At 39.1% G+C, this 23,997-nt stretch overlaps 1 protein-coding gene across 1 annotated transcript in view; it reads left to right on the forward strand.

Annotated features, from left to right (window-relative positions):
- BACH2 (BTB domain and CNC homolog 2) overlaps nt 1-23,997 on the forward strand; it is a 402,740-nt gene that overhangs the window by 84,946 nt on the left and 293,797 nt on the right. Inside the window, exon 2 of the mRNA XM_036768691.1 lies at nt 15,202-15,314. The gene's annotated coding sequence lies outside the window, so the exon portion shown is untranslated. The remainder of the gene's footprint in view (nt 1-15,201; nt 15,315-23,997) is intronic.

Raw genomic sequence — 23,997 nt, forward strand, 5'->3', positions numbered from 1 at the left:
CTTGCAAAGGTGGACCCTGCTTCCTGTGCCTAGAGTGAACTTTGTCCACATATCCACCTGTGTTGAAATAGTGTAGGATAGTGTGAGTTAGAACTTACAGATCATCTAGTACAGCCTTTCATTTTATAGAGGAAGAAATTGAGACCCACAAAGGTGAACTGATTGGCTCAGACACCCAGCTTCAGAGCTAGCATATTGAACACAGGTGCTCAGACTCCCAAATGCAGGGAGCTTCCCTCACTACCTTCAAAGTCTAGCTTAGTTGCCATCTTTTCCCACTGAGCCTTTGCTGAATTGAATTCAAGTGTTTGATTAAAACAGTAATAATACCTCAAAATAGAGGCTGGTATATACACTAAATATTTTTTTGAAAACACATCAACCAGAGTAATGCTAAATGGTTATGTTTTCATAAACCCTGGCCATGACTTTTGTGAACCTTAGTCCATTCCTTCTTTTGAACTGTACACCAGGGAGATTTCTCAGTGATCAAATGTCTAAAGAACCAGGCAGAAAAATTTCAAGTTGGTAATTTCTCTCTTTTTTTTCCTTGTATTAGACAGTACTTGGGTACAAAACAATACAAGCCTAGGTTCACACAGTGGTTTCATAGCCACAAGTGGAATTTCATCAAACCAGAATTTTCTGTAGACAGTTCTATCAGTTTTCTGAAGGCAAAAATTCATTTTTCTGTCATTCTGTAAAACCTCCTACACACACCAACATTTCTGTAATCATAATGGTGGAAGCTTAACAAACAATCAATTCTAAATCATAGAAATGGGAATAGACATGGAGAGTATGTTTAAAATGCTTGCATAAGAATGTGGGCTTCCCTACATTATTGTTTCCTGGAATTAAAAATACTCCCTGACAGATCCAAACTAGCAAGGCAGAGTTGATAAAAATCTTGACATTTTGGTTAATCACAGTTTAATATTTTTTTCTTAAGGTGGTGGTGGGGTGTGTGTGAGAGAGAGAGAGAGGGAGAGAAGGAGAGAGGGAGAGAGGGAGAGGGAGAGAGAGAGAAAGAATGAGAGATGCTTTATTTTATTTTTTTAAGATTCAGAAAAGAATTCACTCAGTTTCCTAATTCTAACAAAAATGGGTCAATAATGAATACATCTTTCTTGTCTGGGTCATTCTTGAGAAAAGGGAATTAATTTATTTTTTATAGGTCTCTTCACATGTTTAAGAAAATGTGTAATAGTATAAAAGATCAAATGAAATCATGTCTGTAAAGAGCTTTGCAAATCTGAAAGTGCTATATAAATGGGAGCCGCTATTAATTACTACCTTAAATTTAAAGGCAATTGAAAATATTGTAAGAGAAATTACAAGACCTTGTGTAGTGTGTTTTACGTGTTGGTGTGCTTGTGTACATTGCATTAGCTATATACAACATTAAAATGCGTGTCTTAAATGTTGACACTTTTCCTTGCCGATCTGTATTGTCCCACTCCCCCTCAATTTTGGCTCTTCTTTGGAACCTGGGGGAGGGGGAGAGAGGTGGAAGTGCCTGTAATCGAATCCTTGAGGGAAGAAGTATTTGCTGAATCCTATTAACTTGGTTATTTGTAGTTAGAATGTCATCTAGTGTGAAAGTGACGTAATGCAGGCAGGAAGGTTTGTGTGTGTGTGTGTGTGTGTGTGTGTGTGTGTGTGTGTGTTTTAAAGCTTAAATTCCCAGAACATGAAGTGAGTGTGAAGGGCATCACGGTCGAGAATGTCCCTATTTTTAACGTGCTGTATCAAGTGTCAGCCTGGCCGCTTTTAATCGGTGTGTGCGTGTTTGTTTTTTGTGGGCAAATGAAGGGATGAGACCCGGTTGTGCAGCTTTCTGCCCATGATAAATAGCTTCCTGCATTGTTTACTGTGCATGTACATTCCCAGGCATTGTAGTAGAGGTAAAAGTTCTCTTTGGAAGTAGTGAATGATGAGAATTCTTTAAGGGAACCACTGAGCTCAAAGAGGAGGGGGAGGGGGGAGGAAGGAGGAGAGGAGGGAGAGAGGAAGGGGAGAGGAAGAGAGAGAGAAAAGAAACATGTAACTCCAGAGAGAAGTACTCTGCTGTACAGTTGCTTGTGTGGATAGGAACCAGATGGTAAGCTGGAACACCCGCTCAGAAAGCCGAGGAGCCAAACATATGGTTAATGGTTAGGAGAAAGGCTTTCAGAGCCAGAGCTCTGCTGACTGCTTCATATTACAGATTGTTACAGTGTGTCATTACATTGCCAACCTAAGTGCTTAATACCCACTGCGGGCGCTGGGCAGACACTTACAACAAACGACTTTTAGCACTTTGCTGGCACTGGGGTGGGGGGGGGAGGTTGACATCATGTGTGGGTTGAAAATGTCTATGGGGGGCAGATGGGATTGCTGAGATGGGGTGAATAGGGTAAATTTACAAGGAAAACACTATAAATCTCATTTTTAAAAATAAGCAAAGCCCCCTTCCCACACTTTAATGAACTTTTAACTCTTTTCAGATAGCAGTGTATGTGTGTGAATACACACTTAGATATCATCTCTAACTCGAGGCTTTTCCCAACCAAAAAGAGTTTATTTAAACAATCGAGTTCACCTGGACACAGACACCCACTGTCCTTTCATGCCCAGCATTGGAAGTGTATGTTTTGGGAGCTTTGGGCAACACCAGGCCCGTGTTATCTAAGGAACTGCTGAGCTCATTCATCTGCTTTTCACGGCCTGCTTCCTTTTATTTTTAGCCAAATCCGTCAGGCCTGACAGGCGGGTAATTTGAGCCAGAGAAAGGGCAAAGCTCCAGGTCCTTTCCACAAAGCAATTCTTCTCCTCCCTCCTGGGAGGCCTCCAAACTTGGCCTGCTCTAGGCAGATGGATTTGTTGAGTCATGTGAGATCATTTACACAAAAACACAGTGAGGCAGTGGAAATTTAAAAAAAAAAAAAAGAAAGAAAGAAAAGTGGGGAGGGGTAGAGGAAAGAGGAGGGGAAAGGAAGGGAGTGTGTGTGTGTGTGTGTGTGTACACGCTCAAGCTGCTGTTGCTTAGGGTGGTGAGTGTAGGAATTCTGCTCTCAGGCAGCTAGACAGAGGAATGCAGTAGATTCGTTTTTTGTATAAGGTAATGTCTAGTTTACAGAGTGGGGTGGAGCCAGCACAGAGAGTCACTTAAAACAGATTGCCTGGACTGAAAAGGGGAAAGGGGAGGGGAGTGTGAGGGGGGAGAAAAACAAGGCCAGAGCAAAACAAAGGCTGCCCTGTTGACAGCATTGGGTTCCAGTAGCGGTAAACTACCAACAGGACTGTGTTTAGAAAATTAGTTTGCTCTGTGATGTAGTATGAGTTTGCTTTGTCTTGACGCCAACATGACTGAGACAGTCAGGGATGGGGAAGAGGGGGAAAGTGGGAACGTTGTTGTTGTTTAATAGTTCCCAGATATTATTTAGAAGGGATAATGCCGAAGGGGAGAAAAGGAGAATGAGTGGCAGAGGTGGGGCGGAAAAGAGGAAGAGAGAGTAATATGGTAGAGAATTACTATGAGATCTATCTTCATTGTGGTAGGTAGGTAGGACTTTAGGGCTGATGCTGATTTTAAGAAGAATTGAGGAGGAGTCTTAGAGGGCCCCCCCCATAACTCTTCTCTGTTGTACTATTCAGGAACTTTGACTTTTGAGGTATTTAAAGTCCAATGAATTTTACAACTTAAGACAGGATTAAAAATTTACTGACTCAATTTTGGCCGTTGTTGTATACCCTACGTGCCACTTTAAAAAATTATACAGCTCATCCAAGAGTTTCTTTAGGAGGTACACAGTTTTTTTTCATCTTTTTTTATAATCTCCTATGACTCATAGACATGATCTGGCAAAAGCCAAGAGTGGTGGCTTTCAAACAATTATATTTGAGTCGTAGGGAAAAATTGACTTGGGTTGTTTAAAAGTGTGTTTGATGGCCAAAACTAAATGAAATATGAATGAAAGTGTGCCTTGCTAAGGAGAGGGAAAAGAGCATATTGGAACAGAAGGAAAATGGAAATAAGGAAAAAAACTTTCACAATGATTTATTATGACACATTTCTATATTTACTTATCTGTATTTACGTAGCAATATTTTTATATAACCACTTTTTCTTTTCATCTTGGTATGGAGGCCAGTATTGCTATAGTGATCTTGTCTTTGAGCTGTTATTTCCCATTTCATACCCTCAGTTTTCTGGTTTTTTCCTCATGGTCTCATAAGAGAATTTTTTAAAAGAGACATCAGAATTTCAAATTGAAAAGGGATTTTTTTTTTTCTTTTTAAACAGATCTGGATAACCCTTTCACACCTACAACTTGGCTAATCACATAAATTACTTAGATTGGGGAATACCACACTCACACCTTTAGCATTAAATTATGCACATTTCAACCATATAACCCCTTTATTTGGAATCAGCATGATTTATTAATAGAATTAGCATTATAGTATAAAATTAATATATCTCTTTGTCTCTATAGCCTTAAACAGAAATACATACTGTATTTAAGATGTTCACTCATAACAGCCAAAATTCTTACATTTAATGACAAAATATCTTTTTTTTTCATTTTATGGAAGGCAAGGCAGACTGGTTCATTCTTGTGATTGTGCTAACCTTTTGTGCCCTTTTTGGGGGAAGGCTCTATGATAGCAGCAGTATCATCATTGTTATCCCTGACTTCCTCTTTAAGTTTTCCATCTGCATCCTACATTTGACTTTGGAGTTCTCTCCCTCTGCGCTGGGTTGACTGAGCAATGTTGTATTTCTGACCTCATACCAAAGGGGACAAAGCAGCATTTTCTCTCTTGCCACTTCTTCAAAGTGGAATCCAGGCTGCAAGTCCTTGGGAAAGCTTTCCGAGCTGAGCTAATCAGACAAGGGTGCTTGAAGAAGTTTTTCCCACTAGAGTATTTTGAGTTTTTGTTACACAGAGGAATCTATGTCATGGAATTCAAATCCTAACAGGTGGAACCCTTCAAATCCAGGCCTAAATACTTTCCCAGAGCTTCCAAAGAGGAAATGGCTCTACAGTTTGAGGCTGGGGGATGTTGATATAAGCAGAATAGCAACATTTCATCAAGGGGACCAGGGCATAAAGTCTAGGTTGTGAGCCCCATGCATCTCCCCAGGGTCATGGCCATTCATATCCAGGCCTTGGAAGAGGGGATGTAGTTATTTCCATCGACAAAGGAGAAAGTTATCCCATGCCAGTGACCACCATTGTAGAAGGCTGGAACTCTCATTAATAAGGAATGTGGAGCCTTCCGCAACATTACGGCAGGCATAAATTTCCTCTGTTTGTTTTGTGAGGACTAGCATGGGCTGCTATAATGAGATCAGGGAATCCACCAGGGACAAGGCCTCCATGTAAGCCATTTGAAAGGTTTTCTTTGGCTGCTGCATAGTCTGCCATCCGGGAGTGCAGTGACTTTCTAACAAACCAGAGTTGTGTGACCCATGGGTATTTCTTTGGCTGGCATCAGTAAAACTGGTTCTTGCCATCTTTGCTTTCCTTCGACATCTATACCACCCCCAAAGAAATGCCTTTTTTCCCCTTACCAAAACGTATGAAGAAAGTTTTGATTAAGGCAGATTCATTCCTCCAAAACTATAAATATAAATTAGATTTGAAGTCCAAGTCAGAGATTTTGGTTTCCTGATAATTTTGATAGATATACTTACTGGTCTGTGCTTTTCTGTCACAGGACAGATTTATCAAGCCCAGCTCTCTATCTAAATTTCTCTTGTGAGCACTCCCTTGTTTTGTTATAGAGCACTTACTATGTTATTATCAACAATGTGCTATTCATTGCAAAGAGCATAAGACCCTATTCAAGATTCTCTCGGTCCTCAGTCAGTTAAAAGACAGGTGACACCCATGTATGGAATCCTAGAGAAGATGGAATAGGAATGCAAGTCCTGAGAAAGCAGAGGTTAATAGTAAAACTTCCGGTACTATTTTCAGTATAGGTTTGCTATGCTAAGTGTGACTATATTTTGTCTAAAGAAACACATTTTTCTGCCCCCAAAGAGCTAGGCATGGGACTTGATATTAGTCCACTAAGCACACAAGTTTCTGCTCTCAAAAACAAACAACAAACCCACTTCAGTTGAGGTGATACTTCTCACTATGGCTTATTCTCGAATGACTCTACAAAGTACCTGAATTACTTTGTCCTGAACTTTTCCCAGTCAAGGTTCTAAGTCCTCTTAGCCTCTCTTGAGGGAAATGTGTGCCTAGTGTATACTTGGTGGCATTGTTCTTATGTCAATGGATGACCTACTAGGTCCCCCCTAATGTTTAATTCAATTTTCACCACAGGTCACAGGAAATGTAATTGCTAGACTATCTCCTCAAAATCTGGCAGGGAAGAAGGAAACTAAAATTGTTTGGAGGATTGTAGTGATCTTTAGAAATGTCACATGTTTATTAAATTGAATTGACCGTTCATTATAAAATTGAAGAAACAAGGATAAATTGAGCATGGTTTAGTAAGTCTTTGTCCCAGAAGAAAAGGAGAGGAGGTTTTTTTTTTAATCAAAATTAGTTAAATAGGAACCAAATGTTAATTTGTGTATAAATGCCTAGAGCTTTGAGCTGTTAACACCGCTGCTGATCCCCTTCCCCCCTCCCCACACATTTGCTCAAAGTAAGCCCAATATAGCACCTTGCACCTGGTCTCTATAAATTGTGATTTAAGAGTTTTCACTTTACACTTCTTTAAATATGATCATTAATAGTATGGCGGAACCCTTTGAGGGCATCTAGGTGGTGCAGGGATTAGAGTACGGGACCTGGAGTCGGGAAGTCTTGAGTTAAAATCCAGCCTTAGCCACTTACTAGGTGTATTACCCTAGGCAAATCACTTAGCTCTGTTTACCTCAGTTTCCTCATCTGTCAAATGAACTAGAGAAGGAAATGGCAAACCACTCCAGTATCTTTGCCAAGAAAACCCCAAATGGGATCAGGAAGAGTCGGATGAAACTGAAAAGATGACTGAACAACAACAACAAAGGAACCTTATGAACCTGAAAATGATTTCCCCCCCTGAGAAAGGCAAAGGGCCTAGATCTCCTTTTCGATAATCTAGTTACTTTTCTTTATCTGGATCAGAATGAGGGTGATGATGTGTGCACATATAGCAGTCAGAAGCTTGTTTTGTCACCTCCATAAAATATTTGTGATTATAATCTACACATATATGAAGGGCACCCTCGATGAAAATATGAGAATGGAGCGAGCAGGCTTTTGCAAACAATATTCTACAGCATGCTGCATCTTTACAGTCTAAGAGTTGACCAAGAGGCACAAAAACCACAAGACATGTTACCACGCTTATTGTCTGCTGACTATTGTGATTCTGTAGAGCAAGATGTTAAAAGCTCTCCTCCAGCAAAGTGTCTCCCACGAATGTTAAAATTATACAAGAATCCTTTTATGATAACATCATACAAGATTCCTTTTCTGATGTTAACATCATACAAAATTCCTTGAAAAATTCAATAACCAATGACTTTGTTCAATTATAAATAGCAAGAAAGGTATAAAACAGAGAGATGTGTTCACTAAAGGTATTTATCATTGCCTTGAAGGATTCCAGTGCAAAATCTAAAAGGGAGAGACATTATCTATCGATGGTAACTCCCTCTGTAGGTTCCTATTTGTGGATGGCATTATGCTGATTGCATCAAGCCCCAGAATGACAGAACCTCTTATACAAGATCTAGTTGCTTAAGAGTTCAACCTAACAATCTGGGTGGAAGGCAAGGTGGGGGTGGGAGGCTGGGGAACAAGTGGAGGAAGAATCTTTGTTGTCCAGATTTTTAATCTGCTATTGGTTGGATGTGATAAGAGTTGGACCACTTGTGTGTGTGTGTGTGTGTGTGTGTGTGTGTGTATAGCTATATCTATATACACACATACATTTATATGCACATTAGAGAGATGGGACATGAATTGTGGATATATAGTGTCCAGAATTGAATAGGAGGAAGAGGGAAGGATGGGGTTGTCTTTAGGAGACTGCAGTGCTTACTGACAAGTATAAAGAGTCCAAGTATTCCTCCCTGAAACAGACGCCCAGCTTTTAAACATCACAGTTCTTCCAGTGATGTGTGTGGCTGTAAATCATGGAATAGTCACATCTTCAAAGAATCAAAATTAAAGGACACTTTAATTTGGACAGTTTGAATTTTTGAATTTTAATGCAACTGGCTTTGACACTTTGAGCAAGGTAACTTAATTTCTCTGGACCTCAATTTCATTGGATCATAGAACTGTTGTATTGGAGAGGACTGCAGAAGTCATGTAATTGAGTTCCTTTCCAAATCAGTCAACTGATCAGTAAGCATTTATTAAGCATTTACTATGAGCCAAGCAGTATCAATCAGCAAACATTTATTAAGCACCTACTATGTGCCAGGCACTGTGCTAAGTGCTGAGGATACTAAGAAAGATAAAAGACAGTCCCTACTCTCAAGGAGCTCACAGTCTGATGGAGGAGACAACATGCAAATATAAATTGGATGTCATCAACAGAGGGAAGCTATGAAAATTGAGAGGGATTGGGAAAGATTTTCTGTACGAAACAGGAGGAAGCCAGGGAATCTAGGAGGTAGAAGATGAAGAGGAAGGACATTTTATACATGGGGGACACCAGTTAGCAGGAATGACCTGGATGAAGACCTAGCAAAGGAGACTAAGAAGGAATGGTCAGATAGCTAAAAGGTGAACCAGGAGAGAATAGTGTCACAAAAATCTAGAGAAAAGAGAGTCTCAAGGAGAAGAGGGTGATCAGCAGGGTCAAAGGCTGCAGAGAAGGCAAGAAGCTTAAGGATTGAGAAAGGCCATTAGATTTGACAAATTATGAATTTCATTTAACATCCTCAAAATATGGTCACCTAGCCTCTACTCAAGGACCTCTGTGATGGAGAACTCACTACCTTCCCAGGCAACCCATTCCATTTTGGACCATAATATTAGAAAATCTCATCCATATGTTAAGTCAGAATTTGTCTCTTTATGACTTCCTTGTTGGTCTTGGTTCTGACCTCTGGGATCAACAGAACAGGTCTGATCCCTCTTCCCTATGACAGCCTATCATTTTCCTCCTAAGTCATGTATTCTCTTCTCCTGTTTCTTTAGCCAGTACTGGTATGACACGGCTTCACATTTCTTCACTACCCTGCTCTCCTCAGGGCACATTTCAGCTTGTCAGTCTTCCTTCTAAAATATCATGCCTAGACCTGGATGCAGTATTCCATATGAGGTCTGACAGAAGGCAGAAGATGATGGGACTTTCACCTCCAGCACCCTGGACATTTTAAAATTGTTTTGCCCTCCTGAAATTTTGTTATAGGTCTTTCCTAAATCTTTGCACTGCTCTTAATGCATTGTCCTTATATTATTTATTTCTATACATTTCATAGCCTCCAATTAGATTGTAAGCTCCTTGAGGATAGAGACCAATTCATTTTTTTTCATTTCTATATCCACCAGAACCTAGCCCTGGATCCTATCCATTTGTTGTTTTTGTGTGTTTGTCCTTCGTTTTTGAAGAGGACCATGATATCAGGGAAATGATGACATGATTTATAGTTGACTTTGAGTGACGTAGGGCTGTGCAAGGTCACCAGACTCAACTGACAAATGTTTATTCTGTTGAATTGTTGAATTTGATATTATCTTGATCAAAGTGCCTGGGCAAATGGTCCCCCTGTACTATACTATGCACTCTACTTCTGTTAGTGTCTGCTAAGATAAAAGCCTCTCATGTAGCAAACATGAGATAACATATGAGTAGTCCATGTAACAGATGGAGAGGAGGGCCTCTATCACTTCGGGGGAACCCCTATGAAAGAATTATGGGAGGACAAGGACAAGGCTAGCACAGGATAAAAATGTAATTTACATCACTGAAGAGATACTCAGATCTCCAATTAGAATATACCTCCATGAAAGTATCAAAAATCAAATTAGTACTTTCTATCTCTTGAAATTACTTGTATTATTTGGTGTATATGTATATGTATATATGCGTGTATGTATTTTAATTATCTTGTACATATTGTATGCCTTTGTAGAATATAAGCTCTCTGAGGATAGGGATTGTGAATGGTCTTCCCTCCCCATCTTTATATCCCCAGCATCCAAAATCGTGCCATGCATATTGCAGTGCTTATTAAATGTTTGTTGAATTGGATCTGATTTGCTGTCCTTGGTTTCACATCACACTATTGACCAACTGAGCTCAGATTCCACTAAAATCCCTAAGTCTTCTTCATATGAACTTTCTACCCAGGTCTGTCCCATTTCGTACTTGGGCAGTTGATCCTTTGAACCCAAGTAAATGACTTTGCATTTATCCTTTATGTATTTTATTTGGTTAGTTTCAATTCACTGTTCTAACCTTTTGGATCCTGCTTCTGTCATCCACTATATTAGCTGTTCCTCCTAGCATTGTGTCATTTACAATTGCAATCTTTAATTGACAAATGAGGAGATTGGATAAGATGATATCTGTGACTCCCCTAAGCTCTGATGTTCTATTACTTCTTAAACACATTTTTGGTGGCATAATATCAAAGTTAAGACATAGCCTTGAACATTATTAGAGCAGAGGTTCTAGCCAGAGGAAGCCCGTGTCACACACAGGCCAATCAAGTGCCTCACACAATGCCAGATATATAGTAGGTGGTTAAGAAATGCTTGTTAAATCTAATCAATTCTGTCTTTTAGGGCAGTGCCCCTTGAGGGTGACCAGTTTTATAGGATAGTATGGACCCCAAAGTCTTTGAAGATCAGCAGCTATACTTCTGGCTCATCTCAGAGAGTGAGAGGGGAAAACAGGGAAAAATCAGGAAGCACTCTTCCTTCTCTCTCTGCCCAAATTGCAGGGGAAAAGGATAAGAAAACATACCCTTAGAGATAGGAGGCAGTGGAATTATTTATTGTTTGTTTACTACTAAACCCGTTTTGTGGCTATACCATCATTTACTGCTTTTTATACTGGAACTTATTGCCTTGTAACATTAAACGTTAAGTGGGGTGTGTGTGTGTATGTGTGTGTGTGTGTGTGTGTGTGTGAGAGAGAGAGAGAGAGACAGAGAGACAGAGAGACAGAGAGACATAGAGATGGAAGAGGTCAAATGGATTGAGAGATGGCCTCGAAACAAAGAAGACCTGAATTCATTACTTGCTTCTGACACATACTGGCTGTTTAACCATGGGCAAGTCATTTAACCTCTGTGTTCTAGGCATCTCTCTAAGAATATAAATCGCAGAGATTGTGCCTAATTGCCTTGTTTGATAGAGAAAGTTTCTTCTCCAGGGAGTTTTCTATGCCAATAAAATCATAGGTCTGATCCTTACCCTTATATATAATGTCTCTGTATCTGTGTGCACATATATGTGTGTATATTTTGTAATGTTCTCACCTGTCCCTGTTGTGCCATAGTTACAAGGGTCACAATGAACAAAGTCCCAATATATGAGAAAAGAACCCCTTGGTCTTCTGTGTGTTCTGATTGGAAGAGAATTGCTGACCAGTGTTGCTTATGGGATAGATAATCTAGTCTAAAAGCCAGGAGGCACCCTAGGGAAAAAACCAGGAAGTTTGTGCTTGGCAAATGAAATCACCATCTCCTCTTAAACCATGATAGGGTGAGCCTAGGACTCTGAACTCAAGAACCTTGGGAATAGCAGTGCCCCGTAAACCACCAGACCTGTATCCAGCCCAGCCTCACAGCCATCATTTAGGGGAGGAATAATTGCACAGAAGGTACCCATCTTTGTCATCACCACCAGCAACAACTTCTGACCAACTGGTACCAACAGGCAGAAAGGTACAGGAGCCCTGGTGGTGGCAGTATCCTCCCAGACAGCCCAGCACTTAACAGCACTATTGAATGGCTGAGCATCAGAAATGACATGATTTTATTAGTGGCAATGGCATTACCTCTGCTTTGCCACTGTGCCCTAAGGACTGGGACTTTTCCAGACTCACAGCTGAAACTTTCCATATGTGTTGTCTCCGTCATTAGAATGTGAGCTCTCATGAAAGCAGAAATGTCTGAATTTTCTATTTATGTTCTCAGTGCTCAGCACAGCTTAATAAATACTTTGTTCATTCATTTATTCATTCACCCATTCGTTCAGGTAGTCATTCCTTTCTCTCCCTACCTCTACCACCCAAGATTTTCACACAATCCTGATAAAGAATTTTATCATTTCTCTATGGTAGGTGGTAGCTGATGGTAGATACATGGCATCAAACAGGTGAGACTACTTCTGACTTTACCTGGGCCTACCTGGCTGGTTCTTAGGAGGAGCTATCTTGCAGAAGCTTCTGGATGTTGAGTAGGAGAAATGAACAAGTAATTCCTTATTTATTGCCTTGCCTTAACTCCTACAGTGCCCTTCTGATATGAGTAGGTGGTAGGTATATCTCTGTACATAATCTCTATATACAGTCTCTTTTCTAATTTACCCATTTCCCTCTGCTTTGCCAGTAGCCTTGACCTTTTATTTTTACCCCTTCTCTTATTTCCTCTTCCTACACTAAACCTTGCCTCCTTCTGCTTACCTAGCTTTTCCTTTTACCACCCACCTCTAGAAGTGAATTAAATGTGAGTTAATATTTCTAGAGTCTGGTACTGACAACAGTAGAGGCCTAATTGATACCAGTAAAACCACCTCCACCAGGATCTGAAGAATGGAAATCACACATATTGTGGCTGAGTTCCTAGAACATAGCCTGATACACGTTTGTACGTTACATTTATTCAGTACCAAGAGGATGTAAATTCTTTCAATTTAAGACTGCCTCATTTTGAAGCTGCATATTCTTCTAGGAGGCTCCACACATGGACTTGGCTATAAAACAGCCAGACTTGTACTATTTAGAAAGAGGCTGAAATTACTTCAAAGAATAAGGCCAGTCTTTTCTGTTATCTGTCCAACAGACCTTTTGGTTGATGACTAGTCCCAATTTATAACTAGTCTATTTTCTATATTGTTGTCTTTTGTAAGCAGTGGATTTTCTTTTTGTGCTTTGTGTATGACCTTCAGACTGAGCAATATATGTGAAAAATGGGTCTGTTATAAGAATTTTCTTCTCCAGGTATATAACCCTATACAATATAACCTTAGCAGTAAGCTAAGGGCCCTTTAGAAATGTACAGTTATCCCTTCCACATCTCAGGGGTTAGGGGTGCTGTGCCCCCACAGTCTAGAAAATCTGCATAAAAATTTTTGGCCCAGAGAAAAAGTCTGAATTTTTTCTTTTATGGGGTGTTTACAGTACCTTATTGTAAAGTTTGGGTTGATATACAATATTGTACATATGTTTTATGCATTTCTGAGTTTCTAAGCTTTTTCTGTGTTGTACTGGCCTTTGTATGTTGTTTCCAGTGTCCCCCAAAATTCCCATTTAATTTCTTATACCAACCAGAGATATATCGAAACAGCAATAGGGAAAGTAACTGTATAAACGGTAGCGGTATAACTGTAGAAAATACTTTCAGTCAATGGAACACAGTTTTGTGCCATCACCAAATACATTCTGTTTTCTTGGCTGTATTAGACATAGCGCCAGATGTTGAGTCAAAGAACCTGGTCCAAGTCCTGCTTCTGACACTTTTTCCTGGGGGATCTGTGGCAAGTCACCATTTCTCAGTTTCCCCATTTGTAAAATGAGGGGTTTGGGACCAAGTGATTCCTAATGTCCTTTCTAGTTCTGAAATCCTATGTCTCCTAGAAAGTTACCCTCTGACATACACTCTTCGATCCAGTAACGCTGGCCTTCTGGCCTTTCCAGGAAAGAGGCACTTCATCTCTCAGCTCCTAGCATTTTCTCTGGCTGGAACACTCTCCCTCCTATGCTCTGCCTACTAACCCCCCTGGCTTCTGTTAAGTCCCAAGTAAAATCCCTTCTTTTCCTGGAAGCCTTCCCTAACTCCTCTTAATTCTAGTGCCCTTTCTCTCTTAATTATTTCATATTTTTCCTGCTTTTAGCTTGCTTTGTAAATATTTGTTTGTATGTTATCTCCCCCATTTGATTGTAAGCTCCTTGAAAGCAGTGACTCTTTGTATCCCCAGCTGTTAGCACAGTGCCCAGCACATAGTAGGTACTTAATAAATGTTTGTTGATTGATTGAAAGCACTAGGAGTATTGACTTCATTATAAATTACTCTGTTGCTGTGGTTGAGATGAGAGCAGGATGGAGGGTGCTAAGGAATGTTAACCAGCCTGTAGCCTCTCTGTGATCATCATAAGAACTTCCTTTCTGTACTTTTCTCTGAAAGTACAGGCTGTAGCAGTAACCAGCATTGTGTTTGTTCCCTCATTGTGTACAAAGTTCTAAACTAAACTCAGGGTGATATGAAATAAACAATCATTTAAGGTCAGTCTAGTTGGAAACTCAGGACCAACATTCGAAGGGGGGGGGGAACAGAGTACTTAGAGAATAGTGTGTAAAAAGACACAAATCAGTTCAGTGCGAACAGGTGTATGTAGTAAGGAGTAATGGAGTCATTGGGTATGGGTAAGGTTATCCAGTGAATATATCATTCTTGTTCTTATTATCATTCTCCTGTATGAAGGTAGGGACCATGGATTAATTCTCCATTGGCTTAATAAAAGTTTGTTGAATGAATGTTTTTTGAATAATGAAGTATTGTTGTCATATCAAAAAATGAGTCTGTATAAAACTCTGACATTTGTGCAGTATATGTGGATACGCTTTGTGATAATGTGTTCTGAATTAGTTTAAATTTCATAGATAGTTCAAATTTAAAACCTTGAAATTCATTAGCATCTTAAGCTTCTATGAATGAAGAAGGTTAGACCAGTTGCTCTCTAAGTTATTTTCTTGTCCTAAGTCCATAGACTTAGATTTCGGTTGCTTTCCCAGGGTTTTTTCTTTTGTTTTGTTTTTGGTATAGGCTTATAGTCTTTATGAATAGATGCTGACTAATTCTATGCCCATGTACACCACCTTGTTTTATAGCCTCAGCACTTTGGAGTTAGATCCGATCAGTACCTACTTCACTGGGTTTTTGTGATGCTCAAATGAGCTAATGTTTGTGATGCCCTTTGCAAACCTTAGAGCTTAACGTAAATGTCAGTAATAAGAATTATTATTATCACAAAGTCCTCACTGAATGTTGTGTTATTGTGTTCTTTTTTGGTTCTCAGTGGAGGTCTCTGATTCAGAAAGTGAGGATTCCGGAGAGGAAAAGAATGCTCAAGAGCTGCCACACTCTGTGACATGTCCGACCCCTTGATCCAGTCCATGCAACATGTACAAGGTAAGAGGTGCCTTTTGCACTCAGTACACATGCCTTCATTTCCTTGTGCTGCTTTGATCTTCCTAAGGCAGAAATAATTTTCCAGGGTGTGAAAATTTTGTTATTAGAGATCTTTGGAATAAAAGAATTTTTTTTGGTTTGTATTTGCTGGTCAGCTGTCCTTATGTTAGGGCATGACCAGGCAGACAGTGGCTTATCCGAATGGATACCTTGGCAGCAACCATTGACACAAATCACAGATGTACTATGTATTTGGGAAAGCTATTGCCTCTTAAGAGCAGTGACAAGGTATTGATAACAGGAGGTTTTTATGTGAATATAACAGCATTTCCAAAAGTCTTTCTAGTTAGGGTACTTCACTTCTCTAGATACAGTGGCTCTCTATTGGGGATGGATAGTTAAGTCATTTAACCATGACTGACCCTTAAGTTTCTATAAAACAGCAGTAAGACTGAGACCCCAAAGGTTTTAGCTGTTTAGACTCTGTAAACCTAATTTTGATAGTCAATCAGCAAGGATTTATTAAGCACCTGTTGCCTACTGGCACTCTTAAAGATGCACAAATCAAACACCCCTGTGGTCCAGAAACTTACATCCTAATTTAACTATGATACTACCTCTGAAATTTCTTGTTAACCATGAAAAGGGTCATTTTCAGGTGCCCCTTGTGATTTCTCAGACAGTCTTATTTGCTCAGTCTTCTGGAGTGCCAGGAAAGCCATATGTTTTTTGCTTAAATGCTTTTGAAAAGGTGAGAGAGACTCTGAAACCATAGCACTGTATGATCAGTGATTACATTCCCTTTTTCTTGATTAAGGTTTCTTAGGAAGTTTTTCTTCCCGTTACTAGTCCAGCCCTATCCAAATTAGGTAGAAAGAGCAAGTTCTGGTCTCAGTTCTTGGAGGAAATTTGGTGCTGAATTCTTTCTCTAGCTTCAAGACTTGTAACTCTAAAAAGCCTCTTCTAAACTCCCTGTTGGAATATCAGAAGCTTGGCACCCAGTTCCCCAGAGGGTCTTGGCAGGAGCCCTCCATTACAAATCTTGTCCTTTATTGCTTAAGAGATTTGTGTACTGAAAAGCAAAGGGAGCACTTGGGAAGGATCCTGAACGCTCAGTTCAGTGTGTCAGCTTCCTCTGAGTAGCTCCAGAACGACTCAGACTGATGTCAGGGATTCTCTGTTGACAAACAGTCAGAAACCAGACTCCTCAGAAATGTTATCACGGAGTCTAGGTGGGTGTACTTCTGTGTCCCAGGAAGCTGAGTGGCAGAGTGGGTGTCTGGTTTTGTTTTTTTTTTTTCAGCAAAATGTGATGTCTTACTTTTGTAGGCAGGAATCTTTTATGGCTTTTGTTGTCAGGGAGCAGAAACTGAGAGGAGTTTTTGAAACTGTTCTGAAGATGACTTAGGTCACAGTATCGGAAAAAATCTTTGAGATAGCTCTGCCTCGTGTGAGCATGTACACAACACAGACACAACAAACAAAACAGCAGTAAAGACGACATCCTAGAGAAATATTCCATAATTAGAACTATGTTAGCCAGAATATAAAGTAGCTATATAATTTAATTATGTAAGTGGTATCCCTTGATTTAAAAAAAAGGTTTATTAATAAAAAGTTGGAAATATTTGTAAATTTACCATAAATATGCATATTGTAACCAGAATAGCTGTTTCCTTACCCATACCAACCCAGCTTCCACTGTTGTAATCTGAACAATGTTCCAGTCTGTTATAACTGATTTTTTAGGAGTTGGAGATTTCCACTAAAGAAACAAATCGTCCAGTGACACCAAAAGCAATAGGCCTTTATTATAGGCTTCTTTTACCTCATGCAAAAGAAGGTTCTTAGCTTAAGACACCCAGAGAGATATGAGGAAAAGAATAAGGGAAGGGGTGCAAAGAATTATGAGGAATCACAGTTACCCAAGAGACAATGAGAACTCTAGTGGGGAAGCGTTACATCTCTGGGGGGTCCATACCTTGGGTGCAATGATCAAAAGGCCCCCACCTGTCCAAGCAAGTAAACAGGCTCTCACTTACCACTCCAGTTCTGTGTGGGATACTTGAGTATGCATCTATTTGGTTTTCTCCATGCCAGAGTCAGGGTCACTCCCATCAGTGAGATGAAAAATTTCTGGAAGGGAAGGTCCTCAAAGGATCTAGAAGAGGGAAGAGAGTGCTATGAAGGAGAAAGGAGCTTAGCTAGAATGAAGAGACAGCCTGCTGTAGGGAAAAACTAGGTTTTGGTGACTACTATAGAGATTTGTAATGAAAAAGTTGTTATGATGAGATCTGGCCATGGTTTTTGTAGAACCTGAAAGGTGTCTTTTACAAATACAGAATAAGACAGAATCCATTAGAGCTGAATTGGGAAACCCTGGCTGCTTTTCTGAATGTTATGTTTGGCAGGCTCTGACTGTATTAAGCTATACAGATAGCCAGCTGGTTTTGGTAGAGGCAACAAAGGCAAGATGGCATTACTCACAAAATCACAAATTCTGATTTCTCGTCTTATAGCTATTTGTAGGGCACCTGGAGGGGTGTATGAGAAAAATTAATAATTGAGGATCCAGGAAATGCAGTTCCTCCCCTTATTTGTGAATGTTGTCATAATGAATTTGCACGTTAACCAGTTTACCAGCATGTTGTAGAAGATCACTGACCTTAGAGTGAAAACACCTGATTAAAGTTCTACCTTGAACACCAGCTTTGTGACTCCGGGGCAGGTTATTTACCCTTTCAGAACTTCACTTTCCTCATCTGTAAAATGGGGAAATCCTAATATGCTAACTTATCCACAGGATTGTTGTCATGAAGGCTCTTTCTAAGCCTTAAGATGCTATATTTGTATTAATATCATATTCTTAATATGTTTGGATGGTAGCCTAACTAACAAAAGGTTTTGTCATATGTCTATATATATATATATATACATATATATATATATATAGACATATGTAGATAACCTATTACCTTGGGGGCAATGGCTGCTGAAAATATGCCATAATTTTGTGTCATATACTCGCAACACATCAATTTCAATATTCTCAATTCTGAACATACAGTGTCCTTGTTATATAAGGAAAATGAATATGTTTCCAGGTTTGGCTTATTACATACATATGTGTCTTGTGATATAGGAAAGAAAAGAATCGTGGTGTTTTGTATTTTTAAGCAAATGTTATAGCTAAGTTGTAGGCCATTAAAAAAAGAGGATGAGATTTTCCCTGGGAATACAATGTGAGCTTAAAGTGATGAGATATTTTGCTTATGCAGTATATAACATCAAGAAAACAGTCCTAGCACATTAATACTACATTTTTAGAAAACATATCTTCAGAAGAGTACTGTTACCTGACTCTCAAACTTTACACTTAATTACTTAACAGTCGAACTTTCACTTGAAGGTGTGTAACATGGCACTTGCTGCCTTGAGTTTGAGGACAATTTTTCCCGCCCAATTGAGTCCAGAACCATTTCCCAGCCCCACCCCCCACCCCCAGTAAAAGTGAATGTTCTTGAGAGCTAAGTCAAAAAGAGATTTTTTCCTATTAACAGGCAAATGAAGTTAGGTCAGACTTTTTCTTTTGGCTAATGGCTGTTGCATCAAATGTGAAGTAAGATAGAATGTTCTCATGACTAAAGGTGGATGGATGTCACTGCCTTGCTTAGAATCTATTTTTTTAAATCCCTCTTCCCAGAACTTTTTCCAGTATTTAGAACTGTATTTTTAACGCAAGGTTCAAAGCATTTTGCCTTTTGTGGTGAAAAGTGTGGTGTAATGACAGAGTAATAGAATTTGAGTAAGAATGTCTACATTTGAGTCCTAATTCCAATACTTATTAGCCAGTCAGCTTGTTTCTCTGGGCCTTCATTTTCTCATCTGTAAAATGGATATGATAATATTTGCACCATCTTTGTCATGGGGTTATCATGAAGAAAGTACTTTACAAAGAACTACTAGTAGCAGTAATATCTCTAGATAACCAATTACTAACAACCTCTTCTTCTTTCAGATTTTTCTTTCACCTTCCTTACCTAGTGATAAAATCAGGTAATCAGCTTGATTTCGCTTTCACGTGCTCCAAAAAAAAATGCTATCTATAAACTAAATCAACCAGCATTTATTAATTCTCTATTTTGGATAAATGTCCAAGGATGAAAAGATAGAAAGGAAGCTGTGCGTCTCCTCAAAGAACTTACACGCTATTAATAGTGATAATGATACAAATGAATATGAATGTGGATTGTTAAAGCATTTATATCCCTTAAACATTGTTCTGGGAAACCAGGATCAGTGTGTAAAACATTTTATTCCATTGTACATTCAGGTTGGTAGAGCTGCCCTGCACCACTTAAGATAGAACTAAATAGCTAAATTTTTCTGAAGTGAGTCTTTGTCTTTCCCACTCTCTTCTTTGTTTCAATGAGGGAGAAGGCCTCAAAATTAGTTCTTTGTTTATTCCTCTATTGTAATTGGTTCCAAAGGGAATGGCCAGGTTGCGAGTTACAGAATGAAAAATTTTCATCTTTCATAGACAAAACTTTTGCAGTAAATTTCAATGATCATCTGCTGTAGAACTCCACATTTTTGGTGCTGCTGCAAAAATGTGTCACTTTGTATGAAGAAAAATAAACAGCTGTGACTTTCTTGTGCATTAGTTTTATCAACAGTACTAAAATGCCAAAGCAATTCATAATATGATTTACATTTATACTTATACTGGTCAATTTGTCCATCAAGCACTGTGTTTAAGGCACTGCCCTAAGCACCATATATAAAGACGTGAGAATGCATGTATATTGATAAGTGTAATATAGAATTGCTAAGTATGATAAAAGAAGTACAGACCAAATATTATGGGAAATCATAGGGTGGAGTGATTACTCATACATAGCTGAGGGTAAGAGAAGGGGGGAATTAAGGAAGGCTTAATGGAGGAGGTGGCATCTGACCTGGGCCTTGGAGTGTGTGTGTAAGATTTCAATAGGCAGAAACAGGAGGCAAGAGCATTGTAGGTGGAGGGAACAGCATAACCAGTTCTCCCTGAACTGCAGTCATCATTCTTACCTATTTTTTGCAGGGGAATGACGCGGCTACTTGTAGGGGATGTTGTCAATGGAATTTGTGCATTGGGTAGGGATTAGACTAGATGACCTCTGAAGTTTCTTCCAACTTTGAGATTCTACGATAGGTTCATACACCATAAAGAATAAGGTGACAGTAACAGTGGGTTAGATTGGACAGGATAAAGACTAGAGGTGGAAAATCTGATTAGAAGGGAATGGCAGTAGGCCAAGAAGAAGGTTATGAGGTCCTTGATGAGGCTAGTAGCAAGGGAAATGGGAAGGAGAGGTTCCGGTAGAAAAGATGCCCAACTCAAAACTCATTGGGAGTGAGAGGCAAGGAAACAAGAAAAATCAAAGACGACTCAGTTCTTGAACCTGGGAATAAGGAAAAATAACATTTACCAAAATATGAAAGAGTGCATTTTTAGGGAAATGGTGATATTTAGTCTAGGGCATATTTAAAGTTTGAGAAATTCGTGGGATGGGCAAGTGAAGCTGGGTATCTGGAAGAGTCAGTGTGAGATTAGGATAGAAGGTGGGACTGGATACATAGACTTGAATTGTCTCTGTCTGCAGAAACAGACACAGATTAATAACATGTACATTTTGTGAGTATTTGAGAAATGTTTCAGCTTCCAACATTTTGAGAAATGCCACTGCCCTTTGATTTTACTCCCTTAAAATGAATCAAAATTAAAGTTTCATTCTATCGTTCAGTACCATAAAAGTATTATTTCACTTCCTTCCACTTTAAGGAATAACTGCCCTCATTCTTTTCTTGAAAATTTTGGGTAGTTCTTCAGGCAAAAAAGAACTTGTGACTTTTGAAAGATTATTATTGCCACAAGGCAGATGTAGCACCTAAGCTTCATGTAAATTGAGTTATGTTGAGCATATGACATATGGAGAATGAGGAGTCAAAATTCAAGATGTGTCATGTGCTTCAAGTTAGGAGAATCAGGAAAGTTTTAGAGGGAAAAAAAAGAAGACTCCTCCACCCTCCTAGACAGGTTCAAGAACACAAATTTAAAAAAAAAAAAACAACCAGCAACAGAATTAACCACGTACCTACTGTGGGGAAGGGGGGACATGACGTAGTATTGAAAGGTAAGGCTACTCTTATAAAGAGGAGATGATTTTAAAAGATGTAATAGAAAATTTACATATATGTATATATGTACATATACATACATATACACACATGCTATATATACACAGTATTTATAGACTTGCTGAGAAGAGTTAGAAATTTCTTTTTTTATATACTTTCAGTTCTGCTACAAGGAAACCATATTAAAGACAAGATTAAGGAATGTAAAATATAATGAAAAGGAGACACCCTCTGTGTCAATCTGAAGGTACTACCTTCCTTTTCAGCTCAGTCAAGAGCCACACACTTCAGTGGGTGTCGCCCTAGCACTCGACACACTTCAGAATTTCACAGCAAGTGAAAGGCAGGTTTCTCTGGCCTATTACTGAAGAGAAAATAAGGCTCTTACATGAGGTTAGTCTTTAAGTCATTCACCTGGACACTGACCAGAACCTTGTCTTGTGGCTGTGGCTGTCATGTGGACTTACTTGCAATGTTCCTCAGTGACTCGATGGAGATTGCCTACTGGGAAGAGACACAGTAAACACTGTAAGTTAAAAATCAGATCTAGAAAGAAACACCATAAGTACCTGGAGTTGTTTTTGTTTGTTTTAACACTATGAAGGAGACATATGAAAGGTTTTGTAAACTCAGTCGGACTCTTAAACTAATTTTGTGTTTAAGACGCAGCTATGGCCAACAAATAGGCCCTTGGAATAGTGGTGGCAGCTACTGACCACAGGTGAGACTTGGTGTATACATGGAGTGGAAAGGCTTCCTGTTTCCAATTGGCCTTTTCAGCAACTGTTTCTCATTAAGATTCCAGTGACCTCCATTAAGGACTCCTTTGAAAAGAAAGCACAATCATACAATTTTGAGTACTTCTTATGAGTCAAAGTTTCTGTTTCTCACCTGAAATTAACCTCTTACCACTGTTTTTCTTCTTTCCTGTTTTGAGGGCTTTAGATAAGAATAGAACAAGGGTCTTTTTATCTCCTATAGCTTTCTTTTGTTCTGTGTATTTTTACCCTCTAAATGGATGTGGAACTTTTGAGCGGATTGTATAATAATCTTAAAGGTTTTAAACAAACTAATAAATACAAGAAGTCTATAACATGAAAAGCAGTGGTGGAAAAGTAGAAAGAGGCTTTGATCCAGGCCAAAGGATCTGGTTCTAATCCAAGCTCTGCTTTTATACAATCTGGATGACACTGGGCGAGTGACTTGATCTCTCTAAACCTTATCTTCCTCATTTCTGTATGACACTGGGTGAGTGACTTGACCTCTCTAAACCTTATCTTCCTCATTTGTAAATGAGGGAGTTGGACTAGACTGACTCCAAATTTCCTTCTAGCTCTGGATCTGTGAACCTATAATCAGAGAGATCCTTTGGATATTTTATGCACTTTAGTATAGTATGAATTTGTTCTTTGCTGCAGGTGGTTGCTGAGGCACAGTGAAAACGCTCATTGTCACCATTTCCCATTTTTTCTGTTCCCTATTTGAATTACCTGTGGTCTTGACTTTTTTTAAGTGTCCCTTTCTTTTCAGGATGAACAATTCCTAATATATATTGTTAGATGCCGTCCTAACTTGATTGATCATGGGATCATAAGCTCTAGAGCCAGAAGAAGCCTCAGAAATCATGTTGACCAGTGTCCCACCCCTCCTCTCTCTCTCCACCCACCTCAACTTGTTTTTCATGTTAGAAAACTAGAGAAGTTGCCAGACCACAGTGGTAGTAAATAACAGAGCTGGAATTTAAACCTAGGCCCTCTAACTCCAAATCCTGTGTGCTTTCAATCTGTGTAAACATTTGTAGATACAAAATAGGAAAGACTTCCCGTCTTAACTCATTAATCTATTATTTGTTTATTTTTAGTTGAAAATTAGAGATTCTCCCTGCCTGTCGTTCCTCTACAACTTTTCAGTCCAAACAGTAGGAAATCTGGGCATGTTGGGAATATGTGATTGATAGATTTCATTCCCACCTAGCATAGTGATTTGAGTAACTAAATACTTAAGGGAGTTGTTGGGTTTTTTTTTCTTTTTAAATAGAAATGATGTATCTCACAGTAAGCTACAAGTGACTTTTGCCACTATGATTTCCAGCCTCATTGTAATTTCAAAATGAAAAAAAAAATCTCATATTGTTTACTATGCATGGTATCATGAATAGAAAGCCATCCTCCAAATCAGGAAAACCTGGATTTGAAGCCTGCCTCTAACACATGCCAAATATGTGACCCTTGGAAAAGTTAATCAGCCTCTTAGTGCCCCCAGACAACCCTCAGACTCTAAATTGTGAAATAATTGTTTATTTGAATTAATAGAGGGAAGTTCTCTTCCGTAATTCCCTGCATCAAGAAAATTAAAGGTCTTGGCTACAAAAAAGGACATTTTTTCAGGAAGCTTTGTGCTGTAATGCATAGATATCATTGGTTACTGATTTAAATTTTTTTATGTTTTAATGTTACCTACATTTCCCAATATAACTCATCCACATTTTCCTATCAGAGAA

Source organism: Trichosurus vulpecula, chromosome 7, assembly GCF_011100635.1.
Source record: "Trichosurus vulpecula isolate mTriVul1 chromosome 7, mTriVul1.pri, whole genome shotgun sequence".
Classification (NCBI taxonomy): Eukaryota; Metazoa; Chordata; class Mammalia; order Diprotodontia; family Phalangeridae; genus Trichosurus; species Trichosurus vulpecula.